The sequence below is a fragment of the Hippocampus guttulatus genome, chromosome 1, assembly GCF_054856545.1.
Source record: "Hippocampus guttulatus isolate MCC_2025c chromosome 1, RoL_Hgut_1.0, whole genome shotgun sequence".
Taxonomy (NCBI): Eukaryota; Metazoa; Chordata; class Actinopteri; order Syngnathiformes; family Syngnathidae; genus Hippocampus; species Hippocampus guttulatus.
In genome coordinates this window covers 33155263-33177309 of record NC_141261.1, presented here as the reverse complement: position 1 = coordinate 33177309, position 22047 = coordinate 33155263, and the positions used below count along the sequence as shown (strand labels likewise).

Sequence of the window (22047 nt, the reverse complement as noted above, 5' to 3'; positions counted from 1 at the left end):
CCTCTTTTGACCAGCGTTTTCTGTTGTCCGTTTAGACGGGGATTTTGTGTTATATTAAATCTCATTTTTTGTGACAAAATACTTTTCTGTGTCTGCTATTTCGGGGATCCACTTATCTCTAGTAGTTGCGCACGAAGCGATTATTCTGTCGCTTCGGGCCCAACGTGACACTTAACGTCCGTGGTCTGAATCTCTTCCTTTGGCCACCTTATTATTCCTGCAGGATATCTGATCACTGGCAGGGCATAGCTGTTTATTGCCCGGGTCTTATTCTTGCCATTGAGCTGGCTTCTTAGGACTTGCCTCACTCGCTGGAGGTATTTGGCCATAGCCGCTTTCCTTGTTGCCAGTTCGAGGTTGCCATTGGCTTGTGGTATACCGAGGTACTTGTAGCTGTCCTCAATGTCTGCTATTGTTCCTTCTGGGAGTGAGACCCCTTCAGTGCGGACTACCTTTCCTCTCTTAGTCACCATCCGACTACATTTCTCAAGCCCGAATGACATCCCGATGTCGCTGCTGTAGATCCTGGTTGTGTGGATCAGGGAGTCTATGTCCCTTTCGCTCTTAGCATACAGCTTTATGTCATCCATGTAGAGGAGGTGACTGATTGTAGCTCCATTTCTGAGGCGGTATCCATAGCCTGCCATGCCAGTGATGCCTGACATGAGCTTCCATGTTGTGGAGAGACAGGTTATTGGCCGATAGTTGGATGGGACTGCACCCTTTGAGGGATCCTTCATGATCAGGATCGTTCGCCCTTCGGTTAGCCATCCTGGGTGAGTCCCATCCCTCAGCAGCTGGTTCATTTGTGCTGCTAGGCGCTCATGGAGTGCTGTGAGTTTCTTTAGCCAGTAGGTGTGGACCATGTCCGGGCCTGGTGCTGTCCAGTTCTTCATATCTGAGACTCTTTCCTGTATGTCTGCCACTGTTATGGTAACTGGGTTCTGTTCAGGGAGGTTGCTGTGCTCCTCTCTCAGGGTCACCAGCCATTGTGCACTGCTGTTATGTGCAACCTCCTTCTCCCATATGCCTTTCCAGTACCTTTCAGTTTCCAGTCTTGGTGGGTCAGCTCTGTTGTTAGGACCCTGCCACTGAGCGTACACTTTCGCAGGTTGTGTTGTGAACAGCCTGTTTATTCGTCTGGCCTCATTCTCTTTCGTGTACCGCTTCAGGCGGCTGGACAAGGCTTGGAGCCTTTGTTTGGCAGTTTCGAGTGCTTCAGGTATGGTCATCTGGATGTACCTCTCGGGTATCGGCCTTTTCATCACACCTCAGTCAATTGACTCACATCTTTCCGAGCCACCTTGATCTTAGCCTCCAACCGTCTTTTCCATGGTGGGTAACGTATCTCATGGCTTCCATGGTTGTTCTTATAGCCAAGCATCTCAAGGATCACTGATGCTGAAGCGTATATCAGCTCATTGGTTTCCGTGATCGTTACGGTAGGGATCGCCCTCAGTGCTGCATTCACACTTTCCATGAGACTTTCAGGTGGTACTTCACATAGCCGTTTCTAGGTTGCCCGGCTTTCATTCTCGCCATGATCTTAGCTTTCAGGTCAGTTGCTGCCTCGCTCAGTATTTCATTCATTGGGGCTGGCCTCCCAATCTCATCATCTGCATTCATTGGGGTTTGCCTCCCAATCTCTGGTGTGACCTCCTCCTCTGATCTGGCAGCCTGGGGCCCTTCACCATGGAACCTGTGTTGTACCTCATCAATCTCAAGTTGTGACAGCAGTTGCCGTTTGTGGATGTTGGAACACTGGTCAACCGTGACTGTGGGTTTCGAAGTAACCATTTAGCCCACATTCTCTGCATGTAACCCCTCTGACTAGGGTTGCTTGAGTAGTAGCATTCCAACAGAGCCATGTTATCGCATCTCGCCCATCTCTGCTTTGTTCCAGTAGCCCATTTTTCATCAAGGTGCTCTGGTTCCCCAGCACCTGACGCAGACCTTGTTTGGCCGGGCGACGTCTCATGTCATTCATTTTACTGTCTCTCATCATTGTATGAGGTAGGCATTAGCGTGAAGGATCTTACCCAAGGACCCACACTGGATGGTGTTATGTGCTCATTTTTTGCCCCAAGCAGGATTCGAACCACCGTCTCCCGTATGCCAAACCGATGCCTTACCAACTGGGCTATCCAGCCGCCATATCTATCTATCTATCTATCTCTCTCTCTCTCTCTCTCTCTCTCTCTCTCTCTCTCTCTCTCTCTCTCTCTCTCTCTCCCTCTCCCTCTCCCTCTCCCTCTCCCTCTCCCTCTCCCTCTCTCTCTCTCTCTCTCTCTCTATATATATATATATATTATGAAGTGGCTGATCTCAAGAAGTCCTATCAGTGGCTAGAGAGGGCTGGCCTGAAGGACAGCACAGAGGCACTCATCCTGGCTGCTCAGGAGCAGGCCCTGAGCACCAGAGCCATTGAGGCCCAGATATACCACACCAGACAAGACCCAAGGTGTAGGTTGTGCAAAGAGGCACCTGAGACGATCCAACACACTGGAAGCCCCAAGGTCAAAATGGGAAACACCTCCAAAGGTGGTGGAGAATGACAGAGCGAAGATCCTGTGGGACTTCCAGATCCAGACTGACAAGATGGTAATGGCGAACCAACCAGATATCGTGATCATAGATAAAGGGCAGAGGAAAGCCGTTGTAGTGGATGTAGTGGTCCCAAGTGATGGAAACATCAGAAAGAAGGAACACGAGAAACTCGAGAAATACCAAGGGCTCAGAGAGGAGCTGGAGAGAGCCTGGAAGGTAAAGGTGACAGTCGTGCCTGTGGTGGTCGGAGCACTCGGGGCAGTGACCCCCGAACTGGATGAGTGGTTGCAACGGATCCCGGGAACAACATCGGACATCTCAGTCCAGAAATGTGCAGTGCTGGGAACAGCAAGGATACTGCGCAGAACCCTCAAGCTTCCTGGCCTCTGGTAGAGGACCCGAGCTGAATGAGGGACGGACACCACCCGAGGGGTGAGACGAGGATTTTTTTTTTTTTTTAATAAAATTGAACATAAGACACAATTTAAACACACAATAATAACCGAGGCACAGTGGACGAGTGGTGAGGTTGGGTGTTGAGATCCAGGCTCCGGCCTTCCTTTGTGGAGTTTGCATGTTCTCCACATGCTTGCATGGATTTGTTTTCTGCGTTTTCCTCTCACATACCAAAAACATGCAAGTGTTATATATATAGTTTCATTGGGGGAATTTTGGCTCTGAGCTCGTTTCCCCATGTCAAAGCACCACTGATCCAAAGTGTTGAAAATGACTGTCTCTCTTTGGCAATGCAATGTTAATTTTGTATTTCTGAGAAGATGACAGGATTCTGCCCAATACCAGCAATATACCGCTTTAAAAACAGAAAGCTGGCAATCATACAAAAGATGCTGTCATACAAGATGAAGTTTGGTACAAACATCATAATGATTAGCTTGCACTTCTGAAGCGATTGTGCAACATCCATCCTTCCAGTTTCTAATCTGCTCTTATCCACATGAAGCTCGCGGGCGTGCTGGAGCCTATCCCAGCTGTCTTTGGGCAAGAGGCAGGGAACATCCTGAACTGGTTGTCAGCCAATCGCTAGGCACACATAGACAAACAACAATCACACCTAGGAACAATTTAGAGTGCTCCATTAACCTGTCATGCATGTTTTTGGAATGTGGGAGGAAACCGGAGTACCCAGAGAAACCCAACCCTCCAACTCTGCCAGATGTGCTCACCAGTCGCCCATCATGCCGCCTCTACTACAACATCCCTTCAGTAATTCATTGGAGAGAGAGAAAGCTAAGTGGGACATTTTATGACTATTTTTATTTAGGCATTCATGCTGTGTCCATGTCTGGCTGCATCCAAATGTCAAATACATACTTTTCCAGTGCTTCCAAATCACTGCCAAACACTCAACATCACAGGTGGCAACCTGAACTGACAAAGAGCGATCTGATAGTGTTGCTTCCTCAGCATTTGTTGACCTGCACAATTGTGTGAAGGTCGACTGCGGCAGTCAAACTCCAATGTTGTGTTGAACGTTTGGTCATTTTTGAAACAAATGAATACATTTATTAAAAATAAAAATACCCCAAAAATGCAGGGTGAGAAGCTCGGTCATCCGGGAGGGGCTCAGAGTCGAGCCACTTCTCCTCCACGTCGAGAGGAGCCAGATGAGGTGGCTCGGGCACCTGATTAGGTGGGATGCCTCCTGGACGCCTCCCTGGTGAGGCGTTCCGGGCATGTCCCACCAGCAGGAGGCCCTGTGGAGGACCTAGGACACGCTGGAGAGACTATGTCTCCCGGCTGGCCTGGGAACGCCTCGGGATCCCCCGGGAAGAACTGGAGCAAGTGGCTTGGGAGAGGGAAGTCTGGGCTTCCCTGCTAAAGCTTTTGCCCTCGCGACCCGACCCCGGATAAGCAATAGAAAATGGATGAATGGATTGATAAAAATGCAGGGAGGGGGGGGGGGGTTAATAGCATTTTAGGGGGGATTCAGCCCCTCTAGAATCAGCCTAACAACACCACTGCCGTTAGATAAGTTGATTAGGTAATGCTCTAAAGAGCATATAAATAGTTGGGATGTGACTCAGTCGAGTGACCAAGCAGCCCTATTTTGGGAAGCAAATAAGGTCACATTTTCCCATTAGCGCTTCAGTCAATTCTCTTTTCTGCAATTTGAAGGCACGGCATGTCTCCCGTCTCGACTTCTGACACACCCACCAGCAAAACTGCTGAAAGGTCGCATAGCCACTGAAGAGGTGTGACACATTGAATTCAGAGGATGTCTGCAACTACCAAATTGTGGACTTTCCCTGGGAAATATGAATTCCAATGAGGCCCGTTTCGAATACATTTTTCAACGTGAAATTGACTTTAGATCTGGAAGTTATGTTCTGATTGTGCCCAGTGATTTGCGCGGCTCATCTAACAGGGTACTGATTCAATCAGAGTACAGTGCTCATGACTGAAAATTTGGAATTAAACAAAAAACACAAGCACCCCGGGGCTGCCCAGCACCGACAGTCAATGGCGTCGACATTCCTCCCAATCAAAATCTGTGCTGGTACAGGCGAGCTGCCGAGAAGGCGCAACCACCAGTTAACTGTTTTGTTCAGCGCTTTATTACAGCTGCCGCTGTTGTGAAAGCACTGTATAAATCAGGATGAATAGTATTGTAAAGACGCGTGGTTTACGGCCGACTTGGCATTGGATCGAATCCTTCTCAATTCCCCAATTGCAATCACTGTACGACCGGCACCCGGTGTGATGCCAAAGGTGCTTTCCATCCTCAGGCAAATGGGCCTCGGCTCCATCCTCGGCCGTGATCCTGAGGATGATGAGTGCTTCAGATAATGGGATGACTGCTTTTTGTGTGCCAAGTGATCATTAAAAAAGTACTTTGACACGGTGTCAGTCATTCAGCCAGAACATTCAGGTTACAAAAGGTGTGCGTTTGAGCAAGCATTGTTACACACTTTGAAGACTTGGTGTCATCCCGGCCAACCAGTGATGGCGCCATTCATTGTGAAAGAGTCGGTGTCATGCGTCCCACGTGGTGTGACCTAGATTGGAGACTCGCCCTTTTATAGCCCACGGCCGTATATGTGCATATGCTCGCTTGCCTTCTCTGGAGAGTTGCCATCAAGGCGACGCGCTTCATATTTTATTCAAATGCTCATGCGTTAAGCAATGGCGTTTGTGCCAGCTCTGACTCTTGCAGCCAGAAAGCTGCTCGCTCACCAAGTCCGCTCCCCCCATGTTTGCTTTGCATGCGGACAAATATCAGATTAGATGGCAAAGTTTCCCTGCAGCTTCTCTGGAGCTGCTGCTGCTGCGGTGCTGAGCTGACAGGCTACCGACAACCATCGTGATGTGTGTCCTCTATTCCAATCCCAAAGAGATGGCGTGCATGTGTGTTAGCCTGAGCGTGTGTGCGTGCGTCGGTGTGTGTGTGTGTGTGTGTGTCAGTGAGCTCATTACTTTGTCCGAGCAGCCTGACTCTGCAGAAAAACACAGCATTACTTTGGTGGTCTGTACTTGCACTGATACATCTCACACACACACACACACACACACACACACACACACACACACACACACACACACACACACACACACACACACACACATATATATATATATATACACACGCACACACACACACACACACACACACACGGAGGCCAGGGCATCTATGTAATTAAACCACCAAAAGTACAAGCTCTAAGTTTATAATGATCTAAAGTCCTTGTGCATGGATCCTGTTTCTTTGTCTTGGCACCAGTTGCGCCTTGCTAGAGAATTTTTTAAGGACAGTATTCATCTCAGGGGATTTTCCGAGTGCGTTGATGGTAAATGAAAGCAAGGCGATGCTATCATTTTCAAGGTATTCCGCATACACGTGTGTGAGAAGGTTTCTGTCCGAGCAGGAGAGAGTGCTGAGTGATATTTTTCCAAGGGCACTGAAAGAGCGGCAAGCATCAAAGGCTCCATCCACAAGGAGGTGTTTTCACTGACGTGGTGATAAGAAGCTGGGAAACGTGCCCGTACTTTCAGATCCTCCACCTCCTCCATTCAGATCACCATCTCTGCATGCCTTGCCACCGTGAGAAGCTTTTGGCCCCTAAATAAAACACACCATATTGTTATTTATTATGCAGGACTTCGCAAGTCTCTTGCCGACTGGCTGGGAGAAAAGTGTTGGATTGATGATGTCGTCAAGGTGTGGGGAGGCGGCCTGTCAATCACTCACACTTGAACTCAAGCTTCGTTCACCTTTTGCCCAATGACAGCCGTGTGTGACATCACCGCGTGTTTGTGGGAGGCCCCAATCGGACTTGAAGAGCTTTTAAAAGCATGATGCTGTCAGTTGCTCTGTGCGTGTCAGTCATGGACTTTGAGTTCATCCTAAAAGTTGCAGAGAGGCGCATACGGGCTGCTTTAAATCAAACGGAACCCGGTAAGGGACTCTTTTTAATGTGGGGTGGAAAAAGGTGCCTTTGTCTATCTGACGACGGAATCGCCAAAACAGAACGCTCTTGCTTGATAATATCAACAGGTGAAAACTTAAGGCGCACAAAATGCTAAGTGGATACAATGTGTATGTTTGTGTTTGTTATTTGTGTGTGCGGGTGTGCATTTTTTTCCAAACTTGTCCAACTGTGAATTATCATTGACATGTTGTTGGACAAATTGCGTAATACTTTGAAAATCATTATGACTCCAAATATGACAGCAACCTGGGGATAAGAGCGAAATACTGACCATGATGAAAATATTGGAATGCTTTGTACACTTAAGGGAAGGATTGTCACAATTCTTCAAAAATCTGAACAGCTCACTCAAAAGGCTGTCACGAGTGTTAGGCATCGATTGCGGTTCCCATTCCGATCTCATTCTTGATTCCGGTATCAAAAGAATCTCAATTCAGATTCTTAAAAAGCAAAAACCAAAACAAAAGGGAGCTAACGAGACTTATTTTGGAGATGAAAGCAAAGGTGTTTTAATTTCAGGATTTATGGGGAAAACTTAACTATGCGTCTCCCAAAGGGACATTTTTAACCGCTGTATTAATATCAAACTTATGAACTTGAATTCCCCACAAGAGGGCGTTCTGTTTGAGAACCTGAAAACAATACAATAATGCAGCAGGTACTTCAAGCATGCTTCTGAAGGTCAGTTAACCGAGTGTTGCTTTTCTTGGAAAGAAAAAACACAAAAGCTTCATTTTAGAGGCACAGAAGGAAAATGTTAATCTTAGCAGTCTACGCCCACATTTGCTGTTTGCATACATGTAGCTGTGTATTAAAAGGTAATTATTCGCTGGGCATTTGCATTAGTGTGTTGAGCCACTGTTGTACTTCCAGCCTACCTTGTTTAACACTTTCATACACCCTGTAACCTGATAACATGATACGCCGTCCACTGTAGTAACCGCTGTCCCTGGAAGGGTTCATAATGTTAGCATTTGCACTTGCCCGGTTATTCCTTTGGTGCGGGTGATGTGGCACGAGGCTGACGGTCGGAGCCGGAGTTGAGGCAGCACAGGAATGTCGAAGATGGGACACTCTCTCAATACAGTTCTGAATATGTGGAGATGTTTTCGTACCTTTGAAGTGTACCCTTCTTTGATAGGTTTTAGTGATGAGTCGCACTGAGCAGAAGACTGGCTTGATTACCATATATATTTTAGCCACTTCAGCCAATTTAGAAAGGCAGCGGGAGCCAAACTGAGTTTCCTTTTTGAAGTATTTAACAATGTACTCACGCCAGGTTCGCGTCACTGTCAGTCAGTCTCGTTGCCGTGCGGCTCCTCAGAAATAATGCTGGGTTTTGTGAAAGCGCGAACAACAGCAAGCAGACGCATTAGCTCAAGCATCCACAATCTATTCACAAACTGTGGCGCAACTCGCCCGGCGCTGCCTCCCAGTCTCAGTTCAGGCTGTGTTCGTCATGGTTCACACGCCGCTCGCAACTTCACTTTGAATGCCCTCTTTACACCGATGTCCAGCGGTTGGAATTCCTTTGTCACTCCTCCCAGAATGATGGCAAGGTCCGAGTTCATATGCTGCACTTGGTTTCTCACAGCCAGTGGCAGTTTCCGTTCATTACCATGGCAATCAAGCTCAACTGTAAAAGCCGACTTCTCGCGCCCTATTGTGCGAATTGCTTCCGTGCTGGTCCCCTTCTTCTCTGCAACGTGGTTCGCTGGGATGTCAAAAATTAGCAACACCTCGTCCATGTTGGTGATGTGATTGGGCTGGACGTGTTTGTTGGCAATCTTTTTTACTGCAGTCGGAGCGGAAGATGAAGCTTTGGCTTGTAATCCGCTGGATCTTGCTACGCCATGATAGGCCTTGCCCAGATGGGTAAATGGCGCCGGTTCATAAAACGAAACCACCGAGTACCATGGATTCGTTGATCTTGAAATCTCTCGCGACTGCTAGATTCCCATGTTCCTCCGCCTAACTGATAGTTTGCAGTTTAAACTGTGCTTTGTGAGCGTGTCTCTTCGTAGGTGCCATTTTCATTATCAGTCAGTCAAGCGGCGCGCTCATCAAAGTGACACAACAAGATTCACAGATTTTGGAACTCGGTGCATACACTAGTGTATGCACTGTCCAGTTTGGGGGGGAAAAAAGACTTAAGTGCGCCTTATGGTCGTGGAAATACGATAGCTCTGTAGCGTACTGTGATCCGCCCCACTCGCCTGTTCTCGCTTGCCGCTCAAGTTCCCCGTTTTCTGAGAATCATCTGGAGGACTTATGTGCTGACTGTAATGCAGAAGCCTGATTCTGCATATTTCTCATTGGAACTTGTATGGGACATCATTGAACGTCCCCCTCACGAAAGATTTGCGCATCACCAATGTACTACATCGTTCGGACCGTACGCCGTGACTTTTTTCTTAGCGCTTGCAGAAATGTACTTGATTCAAGCAGGGCCATGTTCTTTTCTTAGCTTGTCTTGAATTGAATTTTCCGATGAGCTCCATGTTGACCTTTTTTAATCAACCACACCCTCAACATACCATAAACTTGTTTTATTATGCCTATTTTGTTGCGGGGCTCGCAGCATTTTCCCATTTGTTAGTTTTTGCACTTTTCACTTGTTTATTTCCTGCAGTAAGGCTAGCCGTTTTAATTTCTTGAATTTGTATGTATTCGCACTCTTTGAATGTGCAGCGTTTAGTCTGGCAGATAGTCAGCAATTTTCCAAATGAGAGCTTTTTTCAAGCTATTTGTTTGTAATAAATGTTCATTCAAAGTACTTTCAGCACATCATCATCACTGTCATTATTGTTCGTGGTTTTCTTTTATTCGACTTTCGTTTTGCTTGGGGTGGGTCGGAACAGGAAACATTGTGTGCGCATTTGGGTTGCTATTTTCGTCCACATGCCCAGAAAGCACCTGGATGATGGATAGAGATGACGGCGAACCCACCCCCCTAACCCCCCCCCCCCCCCCCCCTCCAACGAAAGGTGTATTAGTTGCTACATTTAAGAAATGGGAATGCCAGTCGGATTTTTCTTTCGAATCATCCAAAGAAGGGCGTATTTCCAAGCTGACGTGTGATGTATGCACCAAACACGAAAGAGAAATACGACGAGAGGCGCAATTCCGAGAGGCAAGTACTTGAAGTTCCTCATTCGATCTAAAGGCAAATCGCTATAAAAAGTATTATGAAACAGTCTTAGTTATTCTAGAATTTACTAGATGTAGACATGGTAACTTGATGAATAAAACATTCGTCACAAGGTGAAGTAATACTAATGTAAACTGTCGGTCGGTCTAATGATAATGTGAGGTAGATTCTTTGGTCAAATTGATAGTCGAGTACACAGTGCATCGACTTGGGGTTCTATATTGTGTCTATATCCATCCATTTTCCAAACCGCTTAATCCTCACTAGGGTCGGGGGGGGGGGGGTGCTGGAGCCTATCCCAGCCGTCTTTGGGCAGTAGGCGGGGGACACCCTGAATCAGTTGCCAGCCAATCGCAGGGCACACAGAGACGAACAACCATCCACGCCCACACTCACACCTAGGGACAATTTAGAGCGTCCAATCAGCCTGCCATGCATGTTTTTGGAATGTGGGAGGAAACCGGAGTACCCGGAGAAAACCCACGCAGGCCCGGAAGAACATGCAAACTCCACACAGGGAGGCCGGAGCTGGAATTGAACCCGGTACCTCTGCACTGTGAAGTTGACGTGCTAACCACTGGACTACCGGGCCGACATATTGTGTCTATATTCTGCCCATATTTAGTCTTGCAAGTATTAACGTTCTCATGTTCGGAGTGAAACTCTGTTTTGTAGCCAGATGTGTCCTTGATGCACACTACCTCATCAGGTAGCCGTAGGAATGTACCAGTTGATACAAGCTAATAATCGGTTTCGAAGAAACGAAAGTCCTGATGCCACGCCATGAGTTTCAGTACCGCCCTTCTGATGATATAAATCAGATGTGAATCTCTTGCTTCTTTGCACTCGTGATATGCAGCCGTAACTCACCGATACCCGGAATATATTGTGATTCAAAGCTTCGAAGAAACTGTTCATCGACTCCAGCCTGTATTTGGATAACCAACATCCTCACCATCCAAAATTCAATGAACACGCGGAGGAAAGATGGCCACTTTCCCCCAACAGGTTGCAAAGGGGACGTTAAGCCATATCATTACTATAAGTCCCTATATAGTGATACGCTCATTTTTGAAAAAAATCATCACATGATTGTAATCATTCAATTCATATTACATGCTTTTGTATTAATAAAGGGGGTGAGTAGCCATTGATGTTGATTTACATAAATAGTCCATACACATAATCATGTTAACAGTGTCAGGTTTACTTGTGGCCCGCATGGTATATAGCCGAAGTATTGTGTCCACATACCTGTATGTGTTACCGATGGCCATAGTATCTTATAGTAATTCATATATTAATGATTACCAGCAAGTTAATCTTTGCAGTGTGAGACTGGAAAACATACTCTGATTTTGTGGTATGCTGTATTCATGATGCCATATAAGTACAATAAAAGTGTTAAACAACACATTTTACTGAATAAACCTGGAGTACACAGCTGCGGATGTAATTATGTTCACTGTTAATGCACAGTTTTCAAACATTTCACCTTTAAATATGATACTTTTGAGTATCAGAATTCTTGATTATGAATATCAGTTAAAATAGAAAAATGGATTCCTATGATGAACGTTTACTCAACCCAAAATTGGTTACTGTGGTTTCCCATTGGGTAATCCAACAGACCCGAAAAACAGTTTCTGTTCATTTCTGAAATCCTTTTAAGTGGCAAGCCTAATGTTAGTATACAGTGGGAAACGCCATAGATAGGCCAATGGAAATGGCCGGAACACAAAAAATGAAACATCAAACTGTAGTCACCGACATATTCGCCTTGCTCTGTGGAAATTATTTTTTAGTTTTGCACTGTTCCTTTTTAATTAAGTGGGTGCAGTGTCTATTCTGGTGTGCTCAATACAGAATTTGATGGAATTTAACATGGTATGCTAATGGGGTCAGGATTCAGTAGCAATGGCTTTCGAGTTCAGGACTCTAGAAAAGCTGAATCAGAGACTTCTAGGTAGCAGAGAGGGTCACTCGAGCTGACTCGAGTCACAGTTTTGAATTGAAACTTGCCTTGGGAGATAAAAACTCACGACTTCACTTGAATCTAGGAGTAGTGACCTGACCAAATTCACTGTTAGTCTTTTTATGTGTTTAATTTAAACCCTATATGTACATTTCTAAACCTGTGCTTAACCTCAGCAAGCCCACGTTAGTCAACCAACGTGGGCTTGTTAAGATGCAGAGTTCGGGGGTTGATGGCATTCAGCCATTAGGTCTCAAGCCACCAATTGAAACAGTGAGTTAAAATTCAGGAAAAGAAAACGAATGGTTTTAAAACAGGTTCGATTTCAGTTCTTTTCAATAATAATTTGGGTTAATAAATGTAATTTCCATAACTTTAAGTTCAAAATAGTACATAGTATGAACATGATTTAAAAAAAAAAAGAATGACTGAAATAAATATATTCAAAGTACATTTCAGCATTCACACAGAAATGTGCAATGAGTTGCAATGCAAGTGTTGCAGTGCCAGTCCAGTTGAGAGGGTCCTCAGCCAAGATGGAAACATCGTGAGGCCACATTGACTCAACGCAGACCCTTTCAAATCTCATATTTAGCAAATGTACTAACTTACTAAAAGGAAATGATTTATTGAAAATATGCTTCAAGCAGACAGATATAGTCTAGCTGTCGGTTTTTGGGTGGGGTAGACAAGCTAAAGATATTGGGAGTGTTTTGATTGACATTCATATATTAACCTGCATGAGTACTATTGAATTGTGGCATGAAATAGTGTTGAATTGGACTGCAATATCTTGAGATGTTATACTGTACATACAGACACATACCAAATAGGTAAACTGTCCAGTAATCGTGCTATTTCACCTTATCACGGTTCATACTCTTTTTTTTTTTTAATCAATATTTTTTCATAACTTTTGAATTACTTTTTCGAAACGTTTGAGTTCATTTCTACGACTGAAAAAGTAACACTTTCCAGGCATTTTGTTCGTAAATACAATTACCGGTATTCAGAATCCACGTAGAGCAAAGAATAGGAGTGGGCTTTGATTGAATTTGAACGATCCCTGTCCTGATCCTTCATATTGATTCCAGTTCCAAAAGATTCTTGTTTAGCATTATTTTAGGGGACAGAGTAAGAAAAGTTTGCATGGTCATCCATTTTTAGTCCATTTTTGTTGTTCGCCTGCATTGTACCATCGTACCGTACTTACTTTATACACTGGGCAATCAGACATCATTCACTAAGATTTGATGCCAAGGTCAGTTGAGTGCAGACTGCTCCCATTATGGTGCTAAATGTGGTGAAGTGATTTTGCTGCTGCTCATTGCAGGGGCGGATCCAATGAGGTGGGATATAAGACCACTGGCCACCCCACCATCTTGAAAAATCATTGACTCATTGATTTATTATGCCCTTTGTGGCCGCACAGAACCTCCCATCAATTTAAGTGTGTCACCGATTCACCTTTCAGAAATGTTTGCACACTCTTGAGTTGTACGACCCTGAAATGAGGACGTTCCCTGTCAAATCTTGCAGGGCGCATATCGTCTTGGAGACTAAGGCTGTGTCCAAATTCACAGGTTGCATCCGCGATTTCGTCCGAATGACGTCACTTCGGGCGCAACTCCACCGCACTTGCTTTGCAAATTCTAGAAAGTCAATTTGCAGGCTGGATCCTTCACTGCCTTCAAATTCTCCTCCTCGTGTAGCCTCCGTGGACCACTTAACCACCACTGTGGCGACAGGCTTAATGTGAATTTGTACACCACATGCGGTCCAGTTGCGCTAAAAGTGACGTCATGCGGCCAGAAATGTGGCCTCTGAATTTGGACATAGCCTTAAACATCTTTTCTCTTCTATGGAAGTCCAAAGGGGTCAAAATTAACGCGATAAAAACAGCATTTGGAAATGAATACCATTTTGTTACATGACAGAGAAATATACAATCTGGCAATTAACTTGTAAGATAAGATAATTTTATTAGGAAATACGTTCTTCCTATTCTTCACAAGCAGCGAGACGGGCTGCACTCGAGATGGGCTCAAGTCCATCCAGCTGCGCTGCGGGATAGGAGTGGAATAGGAATCCAGCTAAGACGTTGACATTACTTTGTAATTGAATACGGTCAACGCGTGAGTCTGAGTGTTGATCACCCGCTCCACACCCTCCGAGTAGGCCGTCAGCTTATTCTCTTCCAGTGAAGCTGCTCCCGCCGGCTGAATTTTGCGATAGATCAATAAACTGCCAACACTACAACAATGTAGATGTCTTCCACATTGTCTCCGGACAATATTGCCAGGCATACTGGTCTCCATTTCCGCCAAGGATCGAGGGTGGATCCAGCAGCAACAAAATGTATCCGTGGTGATGAGAGTCCAGCTGACTAATTCCATCATGTACTTTTCGGAAGGAAAAATACGGCCGGAGGCTATATCAAGACAGAGGACAGCAAATTTGACAGAGTCAGCAAGCAGAGTAGGTAAGGGGGGCTATTGTACAGGAGCAGTGCAGAAAAGCGTCTGCCTTCACCACAAGCCAGCAGAAAATTATAGCTACTTATTATGATTTTATTATTATTAAATGAATGATTATGATTATTTCAACTGTCATACTTTTTAAATGAAGAAGTTATTTATTTATCAAGACTTTAAAAAAAAAACAATAAAAACGTTTTTCTCAAAGTCTATTTTTTGATTTCATAAGGCTGTTTTTCACCACAACTTCAACAAAAATACCCCACTGCTGCAATCCTCTCTGAGACTGAGGTTAAGGCCTCACGTGATTACAACTTCTCGGAGTAGCTCTGAAACAGACTTCTCTCCCGCAGCCATTTTTTCTTAAAAGTGCGCAAGCCAGGCGCATAAAAAAATGCCTGTAGAGTGAATGCGAGAATATGTCGCTTATAATAAAGCTTTGCATAGTTTTACCTGAACCGGTGGATTGGTTTACTTTGTTATATGAATGAAAGATGTCAAAGTGGGCTTTGGCTCTTCAAATTCCTACGGTTAAATTCCATTTTCACAACAACATTGGATTAAATCGTCTGATCTAGAGTGGTATATAACGCTTATTTCAATAATTCATTTAGCCTTTGTAAGACAAGTGACTATTTCGATGAATCAGATTTCACAGGCAACACATCGTCGCAAAACTTAAAAGTATTGCAGAAGGGTTTTTATCGAAAAATGTGTACAGTGACTCGAATACTGATCAAGATAGTAGCGCAGCACAAGACTTCTTCAAAAACTACATATACCACCTCTATTGAAAGATGACGTCTCAGAAAGTATTCGTCCAATTTTGCAACAGAAAATACCGGATGCAATAAAAACCTTGAACATTTTGAAGTCCCCTGGAACGGAAATGTTCCCGTGGGTGTTCAATAAAAACTTGAAGGAAGAACTAACACCTGTACGACACAATGTTTATCTATGTCATATCTAGGGGAGAAACACCCAAATCATGGTTGGAAGCCATCACATCAGTCCTGCATAAAGAAGTATTCAATGTCGCGTGCACACAGGCCGGTGTGTTTAAGGTGCAATGATCTAATGATGCTTTCAAGCATAATGGAAGGAAGGATACAAAAATTTATAACTGATTTGATTAAACTCATCTACCTGGGTTCATTGTGCGGCGACAGAAGAGGTAAGATTGGGCCAAAAAAAATCCAGCCTGACCCAACCCGGCCCGCGGTTTTAATGCCCAACCCTGCCCGACCAATTAACTTGATTTGCAGGCCCGAGCACGAAGCAAACCCCAAATTTCATATTTTATTTGTGAGGACTCAGGGTGGGGTGATTTATGACAACAAATTAAAGCCTGTCTTTTGTAATAAAATCTAAGTTAAGGACATACTGCTGCTGTGGTTTACGGCCCAATTTTCAACCCATCAAAATGACGGATGTCCTTAAATTTTTCTTGTCAACTCTTTAAAAAAATCCGTCAATGATGGAAAATTGTAGGTTAATGGACCGTCTGTAGAAGCAGAAATATAAAAGATGTAAATGTTTATACAGTCTTGTTTAAGAATCTAGCGCGACACTTTGAGGGAGAAGCAGAAAGACAGAGAAGAACAATGACGGGTGGATAATAGACATAAACAGGAAGGAGTTTTTGAATTGTCATTGCAAGAATTTAGTACAGTATGTGTTGTGATGAGGCGACTTCTGTTTCTTTGCGAACCACGGTCTCTCGTGGCCAAAACTATTCACGGCATTGACTCGAAACATATATTTATTTTAAAAAAGTCAGCGAGAGAGAAGCCCGGCCAGACTCATGACCCCTGGTTTACTAAACCAGTGCTCTAACCACTCAGCTATGAGATCTTGCATGCTCGCTGGCCGTTAGCACTTTTGTTCACGTGCTACGAAAATTAGAGCCTCAAAATAGTCGGGTCCTCAGCAGACTTTTCCGGGAAAAGCCAAGTCCATTGCTGGACTTGCAGTCGAAAAATAAAGAAAAGTAATGTTCTCCACATTTGAAGGATACTGACAAGTACACAGATTTGCTTGACACAGATGACAGCAACTCAGTTACATGTAATGAGGCCTCAGTGAGAATTGAACTCACGACCCCTGGTTTACAAGACCAGTGCTCTAACCACTGAGCTATGAGGCCGTGGATGCTATCTGGCCGTTAGCATTTTGTTAACATGCTACCAAAATCCTAGCCTCAAAAATAGTCGAGTCCTCAGCAGATTTGTCCGGGAAAAGCCAAGTCCGTTGCAGTGGAAAGTGATGCACACATTTGAGGAATACCTACAAGTACACAGACTTGCCTGACACAGATGACAGGAACCCAGTTACATGCGATGAGGCCTCAGTGAGAATTGAACTCACGACCGCTGGTTTACAAGACCAGTGCTCTAACGACTGAGCTATGAGGCCTTGCAGGCTCATTGGCCGTTAACATGTTTGTTAACATGCTACCAAAATCACAGCCTCAAGTCTGGTGCTGAGCATACTTTTTCCGGGAAAAGCCAAGTCCATTGGTTGACTTGCAGTAGAAAGTTGAAGCGAAAGTCCGTTGCTTGACTTGCAGTAGAGAGTCATATTCACATTTGAGGAATACTGAAAAGTATTACATATTACATACATACTTGCTTGACACAGATGACAGGAACTCAGTTACACGCAATGAGGCCTCAGTGAGAATTGAACTCACTACCCCTGGTTTACGAGACCAGTGCTCTAACCACTGAGCTATGAGGCCTTGCATGCTAGCTGGCCGTTAGCATTTTTGTTCATGTGCTACGAAAATTAGCGCCTCAAAATAGCCTGGTCTCAGCAGTCTTTTCCGGGAGAAGCCAAGTCAATTGCTGGACTTGCAGTCGAAAAATAAAGAATAGTGATGTTCTCCACATTTGAAGGATATTGACAAGTGCACAGATTTGCTTGACACAGATGACAGGAACTCAGTTACATGTAATGAGGCCTCAGTGAGAATTGAACTCACGACCCCTGGTTTACAAGACCAGTGCTCTAACGACTGAGCTATGAGGCCTTGCATGCTAGCTGGCCGTTAGCATTTTTGTTCACATGCTATGAAAATTAGAGTCAAAATAGTCTGGTCTCAGCAGACTTTTCTTGGAAAAGCCAAGTCCATTGCTGGACTTGCAGTCGAAAAATAAAGAAAAGTTATGTTCTCCACATTTGAAGGACACTGACAAACACACAGATGACAGGAACCCAGTTACATGCAATGAGGCCTCAGGGAGACTTGAACTCACGACCCCTGGTTTACAAGACCAGTGCTCTAACCACTGAGCTATGAGGCCTTGCATGATAGGTGACTGTTAGCATTTTTATTAGCGTGCTACCAAAATCAGAGCCAAAAGGGGGGTCCTCAGCAGATTTGTCCGGGAAAAGCCAAGTCCACTGCTTGACTTGCAGTAGAAAGTGATGCACACATTCTAGGAATACTGAAAAGTACACCGATTTGCTTGACACAGATAACAGGAATTCAGTTACATGTGATGAGGCCTCAGTGAGAATTGAACTCACAACCCCTGGTTTACTAGACCAGTGCTCTAACCACTGAGCTATGAGGCCTTGGCCGTTAGCATTTTTGTTCACGTGCTACGAAAATTAGCGCCTTAAAATAGTCTGGCCTCAGCAGACTTTTCCGGGAAAAGCCAAGTCAATTGCTGGACTTGCAGTCGAAAAATAAAGAATAGTGATGTTCTCCACATTTGAAGGACACTGACAAGTGCACAGATGACAGTAACTCAGTTACATGCGATGAGGCCTCAGTGAGAATTGAATTCAGGACCCCTGGTTTACTAGACCAGTGCTCTAACCACTGAGCTATGAGGCCTTGCAGGCGCTTTGGGCGTTAACATTTTTGTTAGCGTGGTACCAAAATCATAGTCAAAAATAGTCGTGTTCTCAGCAGATTTGTCCGGGAAAAGCCAAGTCCGTTGCTTGACTTGCAGTAGAAAGTGATGCACACATTTGAGGAATACTTACAAGTACACAGATTTGCCTGACACAGACAACAGGAACCCAGTTACATGCGATGAGGCCTCAGTGAGAATTGAACTCACGACCCCTGGTTTACAAGACCAGTGCTCTAACGACTGAGCTATGAGACCTTGCAGGCTCATTGGCCGTTAACATGTTTGTTAACGTGCTACCAAAATCACAGCCTCTAGTGAGGTGCTGAGCAGATTTTTCCGGGAAAAGCCAAGTCCATTAGTTGACTTGCAGTAGAAAGTTGAAGCGAAAGTAATGTTCTCCACTTTTGAAGGATAATGACAAGTCCACAGGCTTGCTTGACACACTTGTTAGGAATTCAGTAACATGCAATGAGGCCTCAGTGAGAATTGAACTCACGACCCCTGGTTTACTAGACCAGTGCTCTAACCACTGAGCTATGAGGCCTTGCATGCCAGCTGGCCGTTAGCATTTTTGTTCACATGCTACCAAAATCCTAGCCTCAAAAATAGTCGAGTCCTCAGCAGATTTGTCTGGGAAAAGCCAAGTCGTTGCTTGACTTGCAGTCGAAAAATGAAGAGAAGTAACATTCTCCACATTTCAACATCACTGTCAAGTACATAGACTTGCTTGACACACTTCACTGGAACTCAGTTACATGCGACGAGATGAAGCCTCAGTGAGAATTGAACTCACAACCCCTGGTTTACTAGACCAGTACTCTAACAACTGAGCTATGAGGCCTTGTATGCAAGCTGGCCGTTAGCATTTTTGCTCACGCGCTCCCAAAATCAGCCTCAAAAATAGTCGAGTCCTCAGCAGATTTTTCCAGGAAAAGCCAAGTCCATTGCTTGACTTGCAGTCGAGAGTCATATTCACATTTGAGGAATACTGAAAAGTATTACATATTACATATATATTTGCTTGACACAGATGACAGGAACTCAGTTACACGCAATGAGGCCTCAGTGAGAATTGAACTCACTACCCCTGGTTTACGAGACCAGTGCTCTAACCACTGAGCTATGAGGCCTTGGGCGTTAACATTTTTGTTAGCTGACTGTTAGCATGTTAGCGTGGTACCAAAATCATAGTCAAAAATAGTCGTTTTCTCAGCAGATTTGTCCGGGAAAAGCCAAGTCCGTTGCTTGACTTGCAGTAGAAAGTGATGCACACATTTGAGGAATACTGACAAGTACACAGATTTGCCTGACACAGACGACAGGAACCCAGTTACATGCGATGAGGCCTCAGTGAGAATTGAACTCACGACCCCTGGTTTACGAGACCAGTGCTCTAACCACTGAGCTATGAGGCCTTGCATGCTAGCTGGCCGTTAGCATTTTTGTTCATGTGCTACGAAAATTAGCGCCTCAAAATAGCCTGGTCTCAGCAGACTTCTCCGGGAAAAGCCAGGTCAATTGCTGGACTTGCAGTCGAAAAATAAAGAATAGTGATGTTCTCCACATTTGAAGGATATTGACAAGTGCACAGATTTGCTTGACACAGATGACAGGAACTCAGTTACATGTAATGAGGCCTCAGTGAGAATTGAACTCACGAGCCCCGGTTTACAAGACCAGTGCTCTAGCGACTGAGCTATGAGGCCTTGCATTCTAGCTGGCCGTTAGCATTTTTGTTCACATGCTATGAAAATTAGAGTCAAAATAGTCTGGTCTCAGCAGACTTTTCTGGGAAAAGCCAAGTCCATTGCTGGACTTGCAGTCGAAAAATAAAGAAAATTTATGTTCTCCACATTTGAAGGACACTGACAAATACACAGATGACAGTAACTCAGTTACATGCGATGAGGCCTCAGTGAGAATTGAACTCACGACCCCTGGTTTACTAGACCAGTGCTCTAACCACTGAGCTATGAGGCCTTGCTGGTGCCTTGGGCGTTAACATGTTTGTTAACGTGCTACCAAAATCACAGCCTCAAGTCAGGTGCTGAGCAGATTTTTCCGGGAAAAGCCAAGTCCATTGGTTGACTTGCAGTAGCAAGTTGAAGCGAAAGTAATGTTCTCCACTTTTGAAGGATATTGACAAGTGCACAGATTTGCTTGACACAGAGGACAGGAACTCAGTTACATGTAATGAGGCCTCAGTGAGAATTGAACTCACGACCCCTGGTTTACAAGACCAGTGCTCTAACGACTGAGCTATGAGGCCTTGCAGGCTCATTGGCCGTTAACATGTTTGTTAACGTGCTACCAAAATCACAGCCTCGAGGTGCTGAGCAGATTTTTCCGGGAAAAGCCAAGTCCATTGGTTGACTTGCAGTAGAAAGTTGAAGCGAAAGTAATGTTCTCCACTTTTGAAGGATACTGACAAGTCCACAGGCTTGCTTGACACACTTGTTAGGAATTCAGTAACATGCAATGAGGCCTCAGTGAGAATTGAACTCACGACCCCTGGTTTACTAGACCAGTGCTCTAACCACTGAGCTATGAGGCCTTGCATGCTAGCTGGCCGTTAGCATTTTTGTTCACATGCTACCAAAATCCTAGCCTCAAAAATAGTCGAGTCCTCAGCAGATTTGTCTGGGAAAAGCCAAGTCGTTGCTTGACTTGCAGTCGAAAAATGAAGAGAAGTAACATTCTCCACATTTCAACATCACTGTCAAGTACATAGACTTGCTTGACACACTTCACTGGAACTCAGTTATATGCGACGAGATGAGGCCTCAGTGAGAATTGAACTCACAACCCCTGGTTTACAAGACCAGTGCTCTAACCACTGAGCTATGAGGCCTTGCATGCTAGCTGACTGTTAGCATTTTTATTAGCGTGCTACCAAAATCAGAGCCAAAAGGGGGGTCCTCAGCAGATTTGTCCGGGAAAAGCCAAGTCCACTGCTTGACTTGCAGTAGAAAGTGATGCACACATTTTAGGAATACTGAAAAGTACACAGATTTGCTTGACACAGATAACAGGAATTCAGTTACATGTGATGAGGCCTCGGTGAGAATTGAATTCACGACCCCTGGTTTACGCGACTTGTGCTCTAACCACTGAGCTATGAGGCCTTGGGCGTTAACATTTTTGTTAGCTGACTGTTAGCATGTTAGCGTGGTACCAAAATCACAGTCAAAAATAGTCGTGTTCTCAGCAGATTTGTCCGGGAAAAGCCAAGTCCGTTGCTTGACTTGCAGTAGAAAGTGATGCACACATTTGAGGAATACTGACAAGTACACAGATTTGCCTGACACAGACGACAGTAACCCAGTTACATGCGATGAGGCCTCAGTGAGAATTGAACTCACGACCCCTGGTTTACGAGACCAGTGCTCTAACCACTGAGCTATGAGGCCTTGCATGCTAGGTGACTGTTAGCATTTTTATTTGCGTGCTACCAAAATCAGAGTCAAAAATAGTGGGGTCCTCAGCAGATTTGTCCGGGAAAAGCCAAGTCCGTTGCTTGACTTGCAGTAGAAAGTGATGCACACATTTAATAAAAATGATTTATTAGATACAATCACATAAC

At 44.7% G+C, this 22047-nt stretch overlaps 18 non-coding genes across 18 annotated transcripts; all 18 read right to left on the bottom strand.

The window, feature by feature from the left end:
- Positions 1-16671: 16671 nt before the first annotated feature.
- Positions 16672-16744, bottom strand: trnat-ugu (transfer RNA threonine (anticodon UGU)). Its single transcript has one exon. It is a non-coding gene; the product is annotated as a tRNA-Thr (tRNA).
- A 196-nt stretch (positions 16745-16940) lies between these two features.
- On the bottom strand, positions 16941-17013 carry trnat-ugu (transfer RNA threonine (anticodon UGU)). The gene has a single exon. It is a non-coding gene; the product is annotated as a tRNA-Thr (tRNA).
- A 252-nt stretch (positions 17014-17265) lies between these two features.
- Positions 17266-17338, bottom strand: trnat-cgu (transfer RNA threonine (anticodon CGU)). The gene has a single exon. It is a non-coding gene; the product is annotated as a tRNA-Thr (tRNA).
- A 218-nt stretch (positions 17339-17556) lies between these two features.
- On the bottom strand, positions 17557-17629 carry trnat-ugu (transfer RNA threonine (anticodon UGU)). The gene has a single exon. It is a non-coding gene; the product is annotated as a tRNA-Thr (tRNA).
- Positions 17630-17830: 201 nt separating this feature from the next.
- trnat-ugu (transfer RNA threonine (anticodon UGU)) lies at positions 17831-17903 on the bottom strand. The gene has a single exon. It is a non-coding gene; the product is annotated as a tRNA-Thr (tRNA).
- Positions 17904-18104: 201 nt separating this feature from the next.
- Positions 18105-18177, bottom strand: trnat-agu (transfer RNA threonine (anticodon AGU)). The gene has a single exon. It is a non-coding gene; the product is annotated as a tRNA-Thr (tRNA).
- Positions 18178-18369: 192 nt separating this feature from the next.
- On the bottom strand, positions 18370-18442 carry trnat-agu (transfer RNA threonine (anticodon AGU)). The gene has a single exon. It is a non-coding gene; the product is annotated as a tRNA-Thr (tRNA).
- A 204-nt stretch (positions 18443-18646) lies between these two features.
- On the bottom strand, positions 18647-18719 carry trnat-ugu (transfer RNA threonine (anticodon UGU)). Its single transcript has one exon. It is a non-coding gene; the product is annotated as a tRNA-Thr (tRNA).
- Positions 18720-18935: 216 nt separating this feature from the next.
- Positions 18936-19008, bottom strand: trnat-agu (transfer RNA threonine (anticodon AGU)). Its single transcript has one exon. It is a non-coding gene; the product is annotated as a tRNA-Thr (tRNA).
- Positions 19009-19232: 224 nt separating this feature from the next.
- trnat-agu (transfer RNA threonine (anticodon AGU)) lies at positions 19233-19305 on the bottom strand. The gene has a single exon. It is a non-coding gene; the product is annotated as a tRNA-Thr (tRNA).
- A 216-nt stretch (positions 19306-19521) lies between these two features.
- On the bottom strand, positions 19522-19594 carry trnat-cgu (transfer RNA threonine (anticodon CGU)). The gene has a single exon. It is a non-coding gene; the product is annotated as a tRNA-Thr (tRNA).
- Positions 19595-19806: 212 nt separating this feature from the next.
- trnat-cgu (transfer RNA threonine (anticodon CGU)) lies at positions 19807-19879 on the bottom strand. Its single transcript has one exon. It is a non-coding gene; the product is annotated as a tRNA-Thr (tRNA).
- A 218-nt stretch (positions 19880-20097) lies between these two features.
- trnat-ugu (transfer RNA threonine (anticodon UGU)) lies at positions 20098-20170 on the bottom strand. Its single transcript has one exon. It is a non-coding gene; the product is annotated as a tRNA-Thr (tRNA).
- Positions 20171-20371: 201 nt separating this feature from the next.
- trnat-agu (transfer RNA threonine (anticodon AGU)) lies at positions 20372-20444 on the bottom strand. The gene has a single exon. It is a non-coding gene; the product is annotated as a tRNA-Thr (tRNA).
- Positions 20445-20660: 216 nt separating this feature from the next.
- Positions 20661-20733, bottom strand: trnat-ugu (transfer RNA threonine (anticodon UGU)). Its single transcript has one exon. It is a non-coding gene; the product is annotated as a tRNA-Thr (tRNA).
- Positions 20734-20945: 212 nt separating this feature from the next.
- On the bottom strand, positions 20946-21018 carry trnat-agu (transfer RNA threonine (anticodon AGU)). Its single transcript has one exon. It is a non-coding gene; the product is annotated as a tRNA-Thr (tRNA).
- Positions 21019-21242: 224 nt separating this feature from the next.
- On the bottom strand, positions 21243-21315 carry trnat-ugu (transfer RNA threonine (anticodon UGU)). The gene has a single exon. It is a non-coding gene; the product is annotated as a tRNA-Thr (tRNA).
- A 486-nt stretch (positions 21316-21801) lies between these two features.
- Positions 21802-21874, bottom strand: trnat-cgu (transfer RNA threonine (anticodon CGU)). The gene has a single exon. It is a non-coding gene; the product is annotated as a tRNA-Thr (tRNA).
- Positions 21875-22047: the final 173 nt, after the last annotated feature.